This window comes from Pleurodeles waltl, chromosome 3_1, assembly GCF_031143425.1.
Source record: "Pleurodeles waltl isolate 20211129_DDA chromosome 3_1, aPleWal1.hap1.20221129, whole genome shotgun sequence".
NCBI lineage: Eukaryota > Metazoa > Chordata > Amphibia > Caudata > Salamandridae > Pleurodeles > Pleurodeles waltl.
Genome location: NC_090440.1, coordinates 1,564,565,496 through 1,564,582,948, shown reverse-complemented (window position 1 = coordinate 1,564,582,948; position 17,453 = coordinate 1,564,565,496).

The following is a 17,453-nucleotide window of genomic DNA, read 5'->3' as shown; positions in this document are numbered from 1 at the left end:
GCAAAAGCCGGTAGGGTAGCATGAAATTAGTTACCACATATGGTTGTCTGTCAATGTGTTATTTGTTGTAACACTTACAAGAACAATAATCTTATAGCTACTGGCAATTTTGACAGAACCTTTCTTGCAGACATATTTCAAATGGAACCTCTCAAAGAGTCCGATAACATGTTGTTTTGAAAGTTATTCTTCAATAAGGGAAATAAGCAAGTGACTCAATTATTAGTCTTTTAATTGACTAGGGCTGTTCGCAGGTTTGAACTCTGTCTGCCATAGACATTTTTATCAGCTGAATTATAGCAGGTAAATTGATCATCTGATTATCATCCTGTATATTATCTTTATAAATGCAATGAGAACCCACAGTACTGTTCACATAAATACGAATAAATGTCATATATCTAATCTGAGGGTTCCACAAAGCATTCAATACTTTAATTTTTAAAAGAGTTAAGTGTAATGATAACATCTCCAAACCTTTTGGAGACTTTAGCTTTTCATATATCATAACATTTCATTCCTTTCAAATCAATTAAGATTATTTAGTTTTCCAAATAGAAGTATTTTATGCCTTTCTTAATGCTCTAACCTCATTTACTCCAAACAAAGTGCTCTGATTTTTACTGCAAGTCTAACACCTTCATTCAGTTCTCTTTTACTCTGACTCAGATCATGAATAATAACACCCTGATTGTATGGAGCTCCAAGTCCAGGACTTTTTATGCTCTTTTTTATACTTTGGCATAACAGTTGATTGGTGAGTATAGGGGCTTGATCCATGAATCTTGATCTTTACTGCATTTAGGCATATCATTTAACTGTTGCATTTTTTACAGTCCTTATTGCACTTTTAACAGTCCCTAGCAACTCATTTGGGTCTGAGGAGTGGCGCATGTATAACGAGATAGCCCTGATTAGCACTACACACCTTATAGTCCCTGAAAGAGCAGCTAATGGACTGTTCTGCACATTGTTTTATGACTATAATGCTAGAATAAACTGATTTTAAGGGAACATTTGTATTGATGTTTCAGTTTAGGATTGAAGCTTGTGATATCTTGAACTATCTTTTGCTGTTTTTATGTAATATTGTTACAGTTTTAAATAACTAAAAACAATACAATTATTTACTTACTTACTTAGAATACCTGATACACTTGTCGCCTGCAGGTGTACTGCCCGAGATAATTTGACAAAAGCTGACATGAGTAAGGTTTTTAATGGTTGTCCTTATAGCAAGTCAAACAACTATTGTGGAAGTATCTGCAGCATGCAATAGACTGGTAAGTATGGCGCAAGCTGTTGCTGAAAGCTTTCTTTCGGTATATCATTTGTTGATGTCTAACAAACATTTAGCTCATTTTAACAGCTTTAAACCAGAGAGCTGCCCTATCTCTACACAGGGGTTCTCATGTCACCCAATCAAGTAAGGGAGAAGACTTGAGGAAGATAATCACCCTCCGCTCTGTTTAGAATGTAAAAATCCTCAATTAAACAGAAAAGGCCTAAAAAAACTAAATAAAAGCCAAAACCATTTTGTATGAAGCTGAATCATGGATGAAGGTATCAGGAATGTAGCCCATACATTTCCTATTTAAAGTCCAGGGCTAAACTGTGACAGAAGTTTAATTCTCATTTGCTGTCTCTTCATTGGGAAAACTTAGATCTGAGAGGAATGTTCTAGGTTGCATTTTCAGCATGATTCCATGTATCATCTAAATGAGTAAAAGTCAAATTATGTCTAAAATCACCTTCTTTTTAATGAGGCAGCAAAGAGTCAATGGTATACTCAGTTACTACTCACAACAAATACCATAGACAATACAGATTGCTTTTAATCTTCGATGTAACCACTTACCTGGGCTATCAAAACCATTTTTGCTACTTATCCTAAAAATAAGATGGGACATCTTTGTAGACCCCAATTTGTTTTTGATCTTTTAGTACGTATATCCTCATTCATTTGTTTCTCAAAGTTATATATTCAATACCTCCAGAGGCCACACAGTTTGAATGTAAATGTGCACTCAAAACAGCCAGAGAAAATGTCCTTAATCCTGTTGAAAAAAAACCAATATAATCAACACAGTACCATGATTCAGAAAGAGACCTGTTGCCATTGAGGTTCTGCATAATACACCATTCCCAATACAGTTGGGTAAAAGGGCAAGCAGTGAACATGTGTATCAAATCTTGTGTTCTGCATCTGGAGCACTAAGTTACTATGTTAGTACTTTATTTGGGTATTTTGGTTGGGGTAACTTAAAGATCAAATAGGTTACAATAATGCTGGATTTGGAACCTCTCTATTCTCTGTGATGTATGCTCCACACCTACTGATTGTGAGATATGTTTGTAGGCAATCTCTAGCCCCAACAAATTAAACTATGTTTAGACCATTTGGGTAACTGATCTTTCCCAGTTTCCAGAAACATGTTGAAATGGCTGAAGATCTTGTGAGGGTCATTCCCTATCAAAATAACCTCTTTTTTGGCAAGTGTTAAGGTACTACTTTCCTTCTAATTTTGTTTAAGTATACTTATATTCACAAATATCCCCCAAAATCTTTGTTGGATTTACTCTTCTTTAATTTGTTGCAACAATTTAAAAAAAAACATCAGAAAAATCTGGTGTAAGAATTGGATTTTGACTCAACGGGGAGCATTTGGTATCTGAGTGGAGGTACCCAAGTAGTTCTAAATAAATATTTTTCCTGAATATTTCGATATTTGAAAAACTTTCAAAATATTTGCCCATAATTTACCTCGCACCATAACACTCATAAATGTAACATATTTTAGATGGTGTTTGGGTTTCGAAATAGAGAATAATTGCAAATAAAACAGTTTATCAACTATCGCTTCAATGAACCTGGGCATATTAGCTTTATATGCCCATTACACAGTCAGGCCCCATAGTAGAAATGAAGTTTAGGAAGGGCTCACCCTCTCCTAGTCACTGGCAAGTTCAGATAACTCAGGGTCTGTCTAGGTTTTTTTTGGTACCCAATCTAACGAGATGATTAAGGTATCTAGTTTCCAAAAGATGATGGTAAATAGTACGTTAGTAAATAATAAAAACAATACAATAATTTTGGTAAGACAATAATTTTAATTATATTTACTCAACCTAAGATCCCTCCCATTATTAAGCATCTAAGGGATTTCTTTGAAGACTCTCATATAAAAAGAATCCCTGTTTGATTTATAATTTTGAGTTAGTTGCCTAAAAATAACTTGCTATTAAATTAAAATTTCAATAAAAATTGCATATTTAAAATATAATAAAAACATTAAATAAAAAAAATAAAAAAGTACTTCAATGTAACTAATCTAACTCCAGTTTAAGGGGCGTGAGATTTACTATTCCCGCTCCAATGTAAACACACATAGCACAAGTGTTAGACTTATGAGGGGTTACCACTCCTATATAACAAAAAGGAGGCAAACTGTTGAACTTTTTGAGAGATTAGATTTACTATTTAATTATTATTACATATAATATTTAAAATCCTAATGATGGTAAAACAAAATTTTAAATTCCCAACAATATAAAATTATTAAATCATTCAAAACATAAATAAATTAAATGAAATGTCAGTAAATTAACAATGCAAAGATAATTTAAAAATAACAATTAAAATTGTTTATATTTATGCATATATATATATATATATATATATATATATATATATATATATATATATATATATATATATATATATATAAACTTAACACTTTACCACTTCTTCTACAAAGAGGATCAGCACTCCAAGGCGAATATTGAATGTAATTTATTCAGCAATTTCCACAGGAACGCGTTTTGGCATCTCTGCCTTCATCGGCCTGTTGGACGCCATGTTTGTTTACATTTTACACCTATCACATAGTCGTATCAGTCAGCATTTACAGTCAAATAAAATTTCTATTTCTGTTTCAATTGAAATTGGTGACATTTGATTACATTTCTCATTGTTTATATGTGATGTGTGTTATTTTCAATTTTATCGAAGTTAAAAAAGTCATCGCTTGTAACTACGCCTGAAAATATCAAAACAACACTGATAGCTACACAATACAAACAAAACAAACAATCGCTCATATGTGCAGATATACTCGTTATTCATTGGTCAAAATTTATCAATATATAAAAAAGATCCTCGCTTGCAACCGCTTCTATGAAGATCATAGTAACACTGATACCTTCACAATACAACTAACAGTTATTTTATACCAGTATACTCGTCATTCATTCATTTTTTTCTAAAACGGATATGAATATACTCATAATCTAAAGCGATCCTACTCTTCACTTAATTAAAGACGCTAAGCTGCCCAATATACCCAATGTCTGATTTATACAAATCAGTTTGTTATTCATACATCAAAAATCAAAATACATAATTCGTGAAGTAAATATGAATATACTCATAATATAATAAATGCCTATACTTCACCTCATTACCGTAATTTATTGCACATACTGAACCAACTTGAGTTTGATTTGATAAATGACATCATAACTTGTTTATACTACTTTGTACCATCACATGGCCACATCAACCAAAAGTTCATAATCTAACAATATTTCTATTCCAATTAATATTGACTACATCTAGTTTATTCTTTTCATTAACATAATTTATTGCATGTGCTTAACTATTAGATTGTAGAATGATATCATTTCTTGTATTCTTTAACGTATTGTTATAAATAATTTTTAACTTTTCAGATATATGTGTGTAGTTCCTCACTCCTATTCAAACCATTTGGTTTCTTAATGTCAAATGTTATTATGTACCTCGACTCTAGGATTCTCAACTTTTTCTCTCTGTCTCCTCCTCTTGAATCCTTCGATATTCCATCTATTACACTGTATTTGAGGTCCTTCACATCTCCACCATGTATCTCCTGAATATGTTTGGCTACTGGGTAAGTGTCATCTGTATTTTGGACTGCTTTAAAATGTTGTAAGAACCGTTTATGAACTTGTAATTTAGACTTCCTATAAATATTTTGGGACAGCTGCATTTCAGAGTATATATTATGTAATCACTTTTACAAGTATATACTCCCTTAATCCTATGTACAGTTTTGGCTTTTATCTCAACTGTTCTAATACTTTCTCCATTCTTGCATCCCTTACATTTCAAACATTTAAAAAAGCCATCTTTCTGATTCAACCAAGTCTTATTCTTATCACTCGACTTCATGTCACTTCTTACTAACACATCTTGCATGGATTTCTCTCTACGGTAAGTGACTTGTGGGTTTTTCTTAATATCTACTCCTATAATAGGATCACTTCTCAATATGTGCCAGTGTTTTTGCAATATCACTCTCACTTGTGTATGTGCCGTATTATAGGTGGTTATAAAATGACAATTTGGCTGTTTGTCTGATTTTCTCACATTACTTTCTGATGTATTGTACAGAATACTGCCTCTCGAACGGTGACCTACCTTTCTACTAGCATCTGTTAATGTCATATTAGAATATCTTCTCTCTTTTAATCTTATCATAATATCCTTTTGGACCTCAGCAAAATTGCTCTCAGTGCTGCAGATTCTTTTTGCTCCTAATAACTCCCCAAAGGGAATACTTTCTTTCAGTGGTTTGGGGTGAAAACTAGCTGCATGCAATAGGCTGTTCCCTGCTGTGGGTTTCCTAAATAACAAAGTATGTAACTTGTTTTTTTCTATTCTAACCTTAACATACAAGAACTCAATTTCTTGTGTACTGATGTCGCCCGTACATTTTAGGTTCAAATCATTATCATTAATGTCTTTTATAAACTTTTTGGCACTCTCCACATTTCCTTTCCAAATCACAATGATGTCATCTATGTATTGCAACCACATTTCAATATGATCATTCCAAACATCTAAAGTTGGACTGTTTAGTACCTGCTCCTCCCATCAACCCATATACAGATTAGCATAACTGGGAGCAAAACAGGTACCCATAGCAGATCCACGCTGTTGTTTCAAAATGTTATTGTTAAAGAAGAAAATATTATGTTGAAGACACCAACTTATCATATTAATCAACATGACACTATGGGGGTCATTCTGTAAGACCGCCGGGGCCAGGGTCGGCGGGAGCACCGCCGACAGGCCGGCGGTGCCCCGCAGGGCATTCTGACCGCGGCGGTAAAGCCGCGGTCAGACCGGCAACACTGGCGGTCTCCCGCCAGTGTACCGCCGCCCTTTTGAATCCTCCAAGGCGGCGCAGCTAGCTGCGCCGCCGAGGGGATTCCGACCCCCCCTATCGCCATCCAGTTCCCGGCGGTCCGCCCGCCGGGAACCGGATGGCGGTAGGGGGGGTCGCGAGGCCCCTGGGGGCCCCTGCAGTGCCCATGCCACTGGCATGGGCACTGCAGGGGCCCCCGTAAGAGGGCCCCTACGAGTATTTCACTGTCTGCTTGGCAGACAGTGAAATACGCGACGGGTGCAACAGCACCCGTCGCACCTTCCCACTCCGCCGGCTCGATTACGAGCCGGCATCCTAGTGGGAAGGGAGTTTTTCCCTGGGCTGGCGGGCGGTCTTTTGGCGACCGCCCGCCAGCCCAGGGAAAAACTTAGAATACCCTCCGCGGTCTTTCGACCGCGGAGCGGTATTTCGGAGGGGGGAACTCTGGCGGGCAGCCTCCGCCGCCCATCAGGGTCAGAATGACCCGCTATGTTTGTAAAATCTTATAGGTCTAACTCTCAAAAAGTGTTCTACTGATCTTACTTATCTTCATGGGGAATACTTGTATATAATGCTGTAACATCTAGTGTCAGAAGTAAAATATCTGGCTCCCAGCTCACATCAAATACTCTTTGTAAAAATTCTGTAGTATCTTTCAGATATGAGGGCAAATTACGCACCAGGGTGTTCAAGAATGTATCTATGTATTGTGACACAAACTCAAAGAGACTTCCTTGAGCTGCAATTATAGGTCTTCCTTGTGGTTTTTCAGCATTTTTGTGTATCTTAGGAATCAGATAGAACACTGGTAGTTTTGGATGATCTACCTTCATATACCTGCATTCGTCCTCACTAATTAAACCTTGATCTTTCCATGTTAATAATGCTTTAACAAATTCTGTTCTTACGTTTTCCACATATTCCATGCTAACCCTTGTGTAACAAACTTTATCATTTAATTGCTTGTATGCCTCCTCCATATAATCATTTAATGGACAAATTACAATATTGCCTCCTTTGCCCAAACTTCTAATTAAAAGTTCTGAGTTATTTGACAGTTTATCTAATGTTTTTCTATAACTCTTATTTAACTCTGTCTCTTTGTTCATTTCTTTACACCTTAAATTTTTTTAATCTTTCATCACTGTCTCTGCAAATTGGTGAATTAGGGGCCATATTTATACTTTTTGACGCAAAACTGCGCTAACGCAGTTTAGCGTCAAAAAATTTAGCGCCGTCTAACGCCATTCTGAAGCGCCATGCGGGCTTCGTATTTATGGAATGGCGTTAGCCGGCGCTAGCAGACCGGCGCTGCCTGGTGTGCGTGGAAAAAAACCACGTACACCAGACAGCGCCGGCGTAGGGGGAAAATGGCGTATGGGCGTCTTAAAATGGGGCAAGTCAGGTTGCGTCGAAAAAATCGTCTTAACCCGACTTGCCCCATTTTTTAACGACGCCCATCCCCCATCAACATGACTCCTATCATTGTAAAGATAGGAGTCATGCCCCCTTGCCCAATGGCCATGCCCAGGGGACTTCTGTCCCCTGGGCATGGTCATTGGGCATAGTGGCATGTAGGGGGGCACAAATCAGGCCCCCCTATGCCACAAAAAAAAAAAAAAAAAAAAAACTTACCTGAACTTACCTTAATGTCCATGGGATGGGTCCCTCCGTCCTTGGGTGTCCTCCTGGGGTGGGCAAGGGTGGCAGGGGGGGTCCCTGGGGGCAGGGGAGGGCACTCTGGGCTCATTTTGAGCCCACTTGTCCCTTAACGCCATGCCTGACCCAGGCGTTAAAAAGCGGCGCAAATGCGCCGTTTTTGGCCACGCCCACTCCCGGGCGTCATTTTTGCCCGGGAGTATAAATACCACGTAAAGGCCTGGGAGTCATTTTTTAAGACGGGAACGCCTCCCTTGCATATCATTAACGCAAGGAAGGGGTTCACGCTAAAAAATGACGCACACTCCGGGCACTTTGGCGCCCGAAGCGTCTAACGCCATAGTATAAATATGGCGTTAGTTGGCGTTAGTTTAGCGTCGAATTTGCGTCGAAAAAAACGACGCAAATTCGGCGCAACCAGAGTATAAATACGGCCCTAGATCTCCACAATATGCAGGTATAGTTGCAGATCTAGGTTTTAAATGTGAACCTCCTTCTTCATCCATTTGTATTCCTTCTGCCTCTAATCTGTCAACTACTTTAGCTTCATCAATGGTCTCTACAGCATTCTCTTCTAATTCTCATAGCTCTTTCTTTAAAAAAAATGTCTTCAATTAATAAGTTGTCATGATCACTCTCTTTAACATTTTCTATTCCTCTGGTTGGCTTGTTCTTTTTGATTTTATGGATTTTCATCAATTTGAGTTTCCTCAAAAAGAGAAAGAGATCTATCCTACTTTGCGCATAATCAAAACCATTTGCTTCACAGAACAACAGGCCCAATTAAAGATTTTTGATGTCCTCTTTATTCAACTCCAAGTCTGATAAATCACAGACTGCTTTATTTCCCATTAATAATGCCTGTTGCTGCGAGTCACTTTCTCTTGCTCGTCTCTGCAAAAAAAAAATTCTCTTACCACCTCTTCTCTTCTTCCTTTGCCTCTTCGTCTTGATGCCCATACCTCGCCATGGTCTGTGATTGGTCATTCGATCTCTCTGTAAAAAATCAAATTCTTCCTGTAAAGTGGTATGCAATTTCATCCTCGTTGATCCGTCTCCATCCGTATCAGAACTTTCACTAACTTCAAAATTGGTGCCACTAACTGTCTGATTCAATTCTTTGGTGTTAAACTCACTTAGTTTCTGTTTTCTCCAATGATCGAACTTTTTTGCAAATGTGCAAATCTGACCTGGTTCATAACCTATTTTATCTCTATTAAACGTGCATGCCTTTTCTGGATGATATCTTCCTCTACTTTCCTCAATCGATCGTCCATGGCTTTACTCAAAGATTCCACAAGTTTTTTATCTTCACACAAATCGATTTTGGTAGTTACTATTTCAATATTTTCAATAATTTTGTCTAGATAGTGACAGGCTTTCGACAATTGTACAGCAACATTTTTAAGCATAACATTGGCACAGTGCCGTCCTCGCCAATATGTATATATATAAAACATGTCCAGTTGAAGGCGTTTGCTGAAACGCGTTGACACGTTTTTTATGGGAGATAGCGATTTCACTTTTTATACGCATATAATATAGCAGCGGATTCTTCAGGAAAGATTTTGTTTCCCTATTTGCAGACATGGATTGATTGTATATCACGTTATCGTGCAGCTGGTTCGATGAGATACTCTCACCGTTTTTGGAATATCTCTCTCTCTATATATATATATATATATATAAATATATATATATATATACATTCACTGAAAAAAACAAAGGTTACAGGAATGTTATGGTTAAGTTGACATTTTACCCGTACAAAACCATTAAAATTCAGCAGCTATAGTTATACTTATTTTTATACTTATGTTAAGAAACTGTCACTTTTTTCAACCTCTCAAGTTCTTTGAATGACCATAAATGTTTGTTCCACTATTGACTTGAGAGGTTGAAAAAAAGAGAATTGAATAAATGGTGGGAATGGGAGTCTTTAACAAGATACTTGGATGCAGAAAGAGTCCCTAGGGGACTAAGAATCATGATGATCCCAATCCTGATATGCTATAAGAATGGGCAATACATAACGCTCAAAGTTCAGCGGGAATGATGAAAATATTGATCAAATATGCTCAGCTAGACAGAGACAATTGAAAAGATAGATGCAGTGACTAAACAAATTGAGTTACTTGAAGATAAAAAATTAGTAGAAGCTCTAACTCAAGCAATGGAAGATCCACTGAAAAAAGTAGAGGAAGATATTGTTCAAAAGAAGGCACGCAAATATAATAAATGTAAAATAGATTATGAAACGGAACAAACGTATAAGTTTGCTAAAAAATTTGATAATTGGAGAAGACAAAAGTTAAATGGATCTCATATGAAGGGATTCAAGTCGACAATGGGAGATACAAATGTTGAAATAAGTGAAAGTTCTGATACAGATGCGGATGAATCAGTAAGAGTTAAATCACATACCACCTTGCAGGAAGAATTTGATTTTTTAAGGCAAGATCAGAGAACCAATCACAGACCATGGCGAGGAAGATGCAGGTCAAAAGGAAGAGGCAGAGGAAAAAGAGACGAGGTGGTAAGAGAAGTTCATAGAGACAAACAAGAAAAGATGGCTTGAAGCAATAAACGGTATTGATGGATAATAAGACAGTTCTTAATTTATCCGAATGTATATTGGATGAAGAAGATCAAAATAATTTGTCATTTGGACTATCATTTTGTGAGGCTAATGGTTTTGAATATATGCAAAGTAGAATAGACCTTTTCCTCTTTGTGAGAAAATTTAAATTGATGAAAATTCAAAAACAAAAGAGTGAAAAACTGAAGGCAGAGATTGGATGTGATGTGATCTGCAAACAACAAAATGTATTAATTTGGGTTGTTTCTCTAATGAAAGAACTGTGGGAGTTAGAAAAGAGTTGGAAGGTGTAAAAATAGATGAGGAAGGAGGACCATGTTTAAAACCAAGGTCAAAAACTATACTAGCATATTGTGGTGATTTAATAGACCAGTTTGCGGAAATAGTAACTAAAGAATTGAAAATGTTAAAATCAAAAGAAATGGAGAAAACAACAAAGATCAAAACCAGTTATACAAAGACGTTGGAAAAAGTGTTGAAAAATTCACAATTAGTAATTAGGAGCTCGGATAAGGGTAAGCAATGTTGTGATCTTGCCTTTACAAGACTACATGGATGAAGCATATAGACAATTAAATGATGAAATCTGTTATAAGCGAGTTGATATGAAATATGTGGAAAACATTAAAATAGAATTTGATAAAGATCTTTTGATGTGGAAGGATCAAGGTTTAATCAATAGTGAAGAATATGGCTATTTAAAGGTGGACCATCCCAAACTTCCTATATTTTACCAGATCCCAAAAATACATAAAAATGAAAGGAAACCTCCCGGTAGACCCATTGTAGCAATATGAGGTAGTCTATTTGAGTTTGTATCACAATATATAGAAACATTTTTACATCCATTAGTATGTAACCTACCTTTGCATTTGAAAGACACTACAGAGTTCCTACAATGAGTGTTTGATGTGAGTTGGGAAACTGATATGATTCTTATGACCCTAGATGTCGCAGCCCTATATACCAGCATCACGCATGAAGATGGAGTGAGAGCAGTAGAACATTTTTTGAGGGGAAGACCCATAAAGTTTTATAAGCACAGCAAAATGTTGTTTGCCATGACCAATTGGTGTTTGAAGCATAATATATTTTACTTCAATAATGAAGTGTTTGAACAAAGTTGCGGAACGGCGATGGGAACCTGTTTCGGCCCAAGTTATGCAAACCTATTTATGGGTTGGTGGGAGGAACAGGTGCTCAATAGTCCTCCTTGAGACATATGTAATGACTATATTACAAATGTTTGTTATTTGGAAAGATGATTTAGAAAGTCCAAGAACTTTCATTCAAGATATTAATGTGAATGATGTAAATCTGAAATTCACGGCTAACATACACACACAAGAGATAGAGTTCTTAGATGTTAACATCAGGATAAAAAATGGAAAATTGGAAACTGCAGTATACAGAAAGCCCACAGCAGGGAATAGCATATTACATGCAACAAGTTTTCATTCCTAACCACTGAAAGACAGTATTCCTTTAGGAGAGCCATTAAGAGCTAAGAGAATCTGCAGTACTGAAACAGATTTTGGGATAGTACAAGACATGATGATGAGTTTGAAAAAGAGAGGTTATTCGGATGCAACATTGGAAGTGGCTAGAAAAAAAGTGAATTCACGTTCCAGAGACTCCCTTTTATTTAATGTACAAGAAAATGAAAAGAAAAAAGTAAGAAGGGATTAGGAAGTCACAGGTTTATGGTTTATAACAACATATAATGCAGCACATATATACAAATTAGAAGGATACTGCAAAAACATTGGCATATGTTGAAAAGTGATCCTGTTATAGGCGCGCAAATATCGAAAAAACCATAGGTGACATATAGGAAGAGTAATTCCATGAAACGTGTATTGGTGAAAAGTGACATTAGAAAACAGGAAATAGATAATACTTGGTTAAAACAACAAAATGGATTTTACAAATGTTCCAAATGTAAAGCATGTACAAATGGAGAGAATATCAAATCAGTGGTGATGGGACAAAAAATGGTCCATAAGATTAGGGGACGATACACATGTAAAAGTGATTTTGTAATATACATTTTGAGATGTAGTTGTCCCAAAATGTATGTAGGAAGCACTAAGTTACAGGTCCATAAATGGGTTTTACAACATCTTTGAGCTATCCAAAATAAGGCTGAAACTTATCCAGTTGCACATCACATTCATGAAAGACATGACAGTAAGGTGGATGAGATAAAGTACAGTGTTATAGATGGAATAGCTAAAGATATCAGAGGAGGAAATAGAGAGAAGAAATTAAGGACCTTGGAATCAAGATACATAATAATGTCAGATACTGAAGAGCCAAATAGATAAACAGTAGTGAGGAGCTTTACGTACATTTGTAACGTAAACTAAATAAGGTCAAATGAAGTGAGAAGTAGGTAAGGAAAGGAACTAAATTAGAAAATATATTTGAAAATTACCTGTGTGATATGGTTTATTTTGTAATGTATGGCTTAATAAATGTATGCAAACAACCAGTTAGTAGACTATATGATCAAAATAATATTTATTTGATTTAAGGATAGGCCACATAATAGAATGCCAAATGGAAAGTTAAAATACATATTAGATGTGTTGACAGTCAATTAAATTTATACTAAAGATATCATGAATAAATAAATAACATTAGATAAACGTGTAATAAGGAGATTATGATAGAGATTGTAGTTTAGATCACAAGTATTAATTGATTACAAAACCATTGTAATGAAATTGTGATTGAGTTAACATAGATATTATATAACTGTCCATATCATTATGTTTTTTGATCAGGTGTTTTTACGAGGCAGACTTTAGTTGTGGCAAAATAATTTTTAAATAATGTGAATGATGTAGACATTAATTGGAGGTACACAGAATTTGGCAAATCCAAATGTTTATGTAAAAAGAAAAATCCCTTCACTGGATAGATTCAGCGTTATTGAGTTGAATTGATCATGTGATATATAAAGGAAATACAATATGGTGACCCTCAGGTTGACAAAGGAAGAAATGCCGAAACGCGTTCCTGCATGTCAATACATTTGATTTTTATTATCCCTTCGAATATGGAGTGCTGCACTTTTTGACGAAAACAAGCAAGTGAGAGTATTTATATATATGTATGTATATATATATATATATATATATATATATATATATATTTATATATATATATATATTTTTGCTGATAAAAACAACGTTTATAGGGACGTTATAGTTAGGTTCTGAATTTACTCTCACAAAACCTTAGAAATTCAGTAGTTATAGTCAGAGTTATCTCAAGTAACTCTAAGTCGTGAGCTTAGGTAACTATAACTTGCGCCCCCACCATGCACTGTTTTCTGATCAATAATTCTATTGCAAATGTTGCAGTGGTAAAATCAAAGATGCCATGGGAAGGTATCATTAGTGATGTAAAATGTGGAAAAATTAGCTATGCATGGCGAGTTGTAGTTACCTAAGGGCGCAAGTTGAAATAGCTCTATCTATAACTGCTGAATTTCTAAGGTTTTGTGCGAGTAAATTCAAAACCTAACTATAACGCTCCCTGTAACCTTTGGATTTTTCAGTTCGTTTTTATGTTTTTTTAGGGTGCACCGACATAAATATAAGCAGCGCCATGCATGCACCCAAACACAAGCTGCACACGTCCTTTGGCCATGCGCAGCATCAATTTGGATACAATGGGTGTTTTGTTTTTAAATTTTTCTCTGGATTTGCATATCCTCAAGTGGATTCACGTATCCAACATCTGTGGATCCATCCATGGATCCGAAGATCCACGAATCAGATGAAAAAAATTATAATTGGGAAATGTTTGCCCACCAGGGGTTATCGGACCCCTCTATGTGTCCTATGGGGTCTGAATACCTGTATCCAGACCCTCATGTGTTTTCTCTCTCTTCTTTTCACACCTCCAAGCTGATGTGACAAACAAAATGCCAGCTGCAACTTTTCTGTCAGGTTGCAGCCAGCCAATCAGGGCCTTTCTTTTCTGAATCTAAACCTGTGAATCTGAATCAATGGAGTTAGATATCTATTGTTTTCTTTTAAACTCTAATATCTCAGATACTACTGAATGGATTTACACCAAACCAAAAAAGTGTGGTCTGCGGAACAGAATCTAGCTTTGTGCAAAATTTGGTGTAATTCCTGGAACATGGCAGTCAGCAGCTGAGCTGATCATGGCGTTCTTCGGTGAGTGGTACGCTGCACGTAGTAAGAGAAGCAGAGCTGGCGTAGGAATGATTTCGGTGGAGAGCAGTGGAAGTGAGGAGAAGAAATTTATTTACTGGCGTCTATTCTGCCTAGGACTCAGCGGCAGCACGTCACAGGCGGGTTGCACAGTGGGTGATTGCTAAAGCAGCAACACTGGAGCCGGGGGTGGAAACGCATGCTGATGACAGTGCTCGCTGGATCAGGGCCACCCGGTAAGTGACAAAGGTTTGTAAGCTCACTTCCAAGGTCACGCTGAGGGGAGTGAGTGGGGTGAGTGGGGGCAGCAGAGGCAGAGGTAGCACTGGCGAGGATACTTTGGTGTCTCCTTGCAAATAGCAGGACCTGGTTTCAACTGTGGCAGGAAATCAGAGACAAGCCTCAGACCCTTGGAAGGTCAAAAAGAAGACACAGGAGGAGGCTCAAATTGCAGCCCAAGACAAGCGGTATGGAGATTTGGGGGGAAGGGGGGTGACGGGCACTAAGGAAGCAAGGGCTGGGAGGTTGGAGAAATATTCCTTGCGGGTGTCAATCAGAACAGGGGGTCCCTTGGAAATGTTTGTGAGCAAGACTGTCTGGGCGATCTGATTGAGGATATCCCAAGAAAGTGAGAGCCACCCCAGCCAGAAGAGATCTGAAGCCCAGGCAGTAGACTGGGGAAGGAAAAAAATAGCGACGGCACCCACAAAAAAGCAGTTGAAAATTATCCCTTCACTCAGGTCTTTTCTTTAAATTTAAAGCGCAGGGGGGCCTATCTGGGACCCCAGCCACTCCCTGCCCACCGCCCTGTATCCCGAAGTAGGAACAGGTAGGGGCATGGAGGGTAATAATAATGATGAAGTGGAGACGGGTTCAGCACCACCAGCCCTAAAACCACACCGATACTTGGCGGGGCTAGAAGGGGAGGTGTCCAACAAAAATTAATTTGTAGAGACTGTCAAAAATCTAACCACGACAGGCAAAGCAGAATCCCAGAGGTTGTTAATCCACAAAATAAGTAGTCACCAAGAGCTCCCTGGTGGAGTAGGAAATGGAGATTTAAATCCTCAAAAGTCCTTGAGATCCCAGGGAACCCATTTGAATGAGGATGGCCTGCAGGGTCTACAGATTTGTTCCCTGAAGAAATTGTTGCCTTCCCTATCAAAGGAGGTCACACATGGATTTGCCATATCCCAGGCTAACCAGAAAGAGATACAGGAAGTGTGTGAAGGGTTAGCAGACAAGCTGGATGCGCTGATGCAAAGAACTCGAGCTCTGGAGGTCTCAATAGAAGAACTAAAAGCAACCTCCACAAAGGACAGGCAGGAGGTAGATAAATGGAATGCAAAATATAAAGAGAGCCTTGACAAGCTTGATTCTCTGGAGATCAATGCAAGGAGGAATAATATCAGGCTGATGAATATCCGGGAAGAGAAAGAAAGTGACAATATCAAGGCACTGGTGGTTGAGCTACTTACACAAAGTGGCGCTTCGGAGGGTTCAGAGTAAATGTTGGCTAAAGACATTCAGAGACTGTACCGAGATCCATTTCAGAAGCTTGCAAACAAGAACAAACCCAGGAAGATTCTGGGGAACTTTCTTACATACTCCATTAAAGCGAGGATACTGACCAAGGCGTTAAAATTAGGAACGTTGAGCGTGAAGGATTGCTCCTTTGAAGTTAGGGCGGATATCTCGCACACTACCTCAAACAAACAGTGGGAGCTAGGAAAGAGGTTGGATGAATAAAAACAATTGGGGGTACAGCACAGTTAAAATTTCTTGCTACTTTAAGAGTCATGATGAACAATAAAATGTATAATCTAAATGCTTGAGAAGAAGCGGATATTCATTTAGAGACATTTGGAAATAAGTCATGAGGTACTTTCAGGATAGCTGTACCCTCATTTTTTCTTCTCTTTTCTTTTTCTTCCTCCACCCTTGTCGCTCTCTCTCCAACTGGGAGGAAACACCAGATGACCAAGTGTTTAGAATTATTTTTTCTGCTCTTCTCTTTTTTTCACAATAGAGAGGCCTGACAGAGCCTAATGGCTTTTTACAACCAAACTGGAGCAGGGTTGGGTTCTCCAGGTAGGGGGGCATTTGAGGTAAGGGGGGATGGAGGGGAGCACCAGGTGGTGAGCATCGGAAGAAATGGAGGGAAAAAAAGGGTGTGTGCCTCAGAATACAATGGGATCCCAGGGAGATTATAATACAAGCAAAATTATAAAAAACTGGGAAAGTAAAGGTGATGAATGATAAGAGAGAATTTCAAGTCCTATTTTGGAATGCGAATGGTCTTCGAGTGAGGCCCAGGAGAGATTAAGGCCCTCATTATGACCCTGGCTGACCGAAGACCGCGAGGTGGTCGTACAGCCAGAAAAAGCTGGCAGTCTTGCACCCTGCAACAGAAATAAGCATTCCCGTCACCAGGGTACACTCGCACACACATCCACATACCTGCACACATGCACTCACATACTCCCATACACAAAAAAACACCCCTCACTGACCCACGCACTCACGTCATACACCCCCATTCACACTAACATACATACATAAACACCGCACTCATGCACCCATTCACTCCCCCTCCACCCTCCCCAGCGCAAACATACTTTCACACCCCCTTCCCCAGCGCATACATACATTCACCCCCCTCCCCTGCACCACATGCACGCACTCACCCACTCCCCCGTTCACTCAGACAAACCCTGACCCCGTCCACTTACATACACATGCACGCACATTCACACACTCACCAGCTCTCCCCGCTCGCTCACACAAAAACGCACCCTCCTGCCTCCTGCA